Here is a 2,026-nt window from a genome sequence, read left to right as displayed (position 1 = left end):
ATTTAATGTCAATAAATTAAACATTAATTATATCAAATATAACCATGCAAACCCTAATTCAGATTTGAACTTATTCAAATTCAAACCCTTATTTCAATTTGAATATTTTCAAATTGAAGTTCAATTTGAACAATTCAAATTGATATCATTCCAAATTCACTCAATTTATTAATTCAAGGTGTTCATATTTTGCAAGCTAGTAGATGGACTTTATGGACCTACAGATCATGAGCTCCAACGATTTAAGACTAATTGGCTAAAACTTTTTAGATTAAATTAATCAGGATTCGTTAACTATCAAGTCACACCACTATAGCTCGATAGTTGCACTCTCCTCACTGTAGATATATTTGTGTCCACTTGATTTAACCATAATCAGTAAGTCGACCCTTAACATATTGTTCGTAATAATGGCTGGGTTAATATGTTGTTTTATCCTTGATATTAGATCTTGGTCCTTAAGTTCCACTGATCCTCTAATGAACAATTGGGTTGTAATCCAATCACTAAATTGGATCCCTCTTGGGCCAATGAGAGGGTGGAGCCCCTTGTTCAAGACATGAATTCAGTACTTAAGAGAACAAACTCTCTCCTATCCCCAAATTGGGTAGGCGTGAATTTATTATTACACTCTATGTCCCCAGCTATCTACTCGATTTTACCCATGAAATGGGAGGCTTATTGACCCGGCGTTGTTGAGCCAACCCTCACCTATGAAAATCTAAGAATAATCCCGAATAAACAGGAGTTTATAGTTAGCTTAGGATTAAGATCGAGTTACCTAGGTCATCTAAGAGAAATAGTCAGCCTTAAATAGTAAACAACGTTAGAAAGTAAGAGTGACTTATTTCTTGGTCCGATCTTATGCAAACTCATTGCATAGGACACCCCACTCCTCATGTCAATACATGAACGAATCAAGATCACTTCAGTTGTAGCACCTTTACAACAACTTGTAACAACTACAGAGTGGGTTACTGTTAGGATTGGTGTCCTAATTCTCCTAGAGTCTCGTTGTTTCGTAAAGATACACATTGTTTGATGAATAAAATAATTGTTAAATTATGGCATTTACTCATATCCAATAAACAAATCTCCTTGGTTATCTTATGTGAACTTAAGCATGTATATGTGATATACAAGTGGATCATGCTTTAAGTGATAACCTAAATAGCTCTGTAGTATAAGGATTAAGATGGGATATCTGATCCTTGTGACACTATGGATACGGCCCGATTTGTTGAGGTTTGCAAGTGTTGTAAACTACTACAGATGGTAGATCTTAACCATTCATGTAGATACGTGCGAGTGGGGTTGTCCTATACAAAGAGTTTGTATAAGACCTGGACCACGAGATGACTAGACTCTGTATATAATGCTGACTAGACTCTGTATTTAACGCCGTTGATATTAGAGACTTACATCTCACCTAAACAACCATAGGTGACACGACCTCAATCCTGAGTGTTTTGGGAGCTCCTGCCTTTGAGGGTGGTCCTTTGATTAGTATATGTGAGAGTGACCAAATTTCCAACTCAACATGCCTACCTTTTTGGGGACTTGTCTGATCTAAGAGCTGGGAACTCAATCCACAAAATGGAATTCACTTCTTTCCCGAAGCAGGGATAAGTAGAGAGAATGCTCCCTTAAGGGTTGATTCCAAGGCTTGAACATAGTGGCCACAACTTCTCTTTCGAAGAGAGGACTCAGTCATAGTAGGACTATGACTTATGTTCATTAGAAGGATTAGTGGTACTTAAGGAGTTAGATGTAACTACAGGGGTATAACGATTATTGGCCCAACTGTACTTACAAGCGATCTGTAAAGGGTTGTCGCACTTTTGATTGGTTAAGATGGACACATCATATATGTGTGGTAAGGAGAGTTCAGTTGTTGGTCTTTAGTGGAGTACCTGGCAGTTAATGGATGGTGGATCCCGTGACTAAAGAGTTTAGTCAGTTATTCACATACCGTTGGAGCTTCGAGCTACAGGTCCGTAAGGTCCCCTTAGTAACTCAATGAATT

The sequence above is a fragment of the Benincasa hispida genome, chromosome 4 (genome assembly GCF_027475165.1).
Source record: "Benincasa hispida cultivar pf3 chromosome 4, pf3_genome.v1.1, whole genome shotgun sequence".
NCBI lineage: Eukaryota > Viridiplantae > Streptophyta > Magnoliopsida > Cucurbitales > Cucurbitaceae > Benincasa > Benincasa hispida.
Note: the sequence above shows the minus strand (reverse complement) of the source record.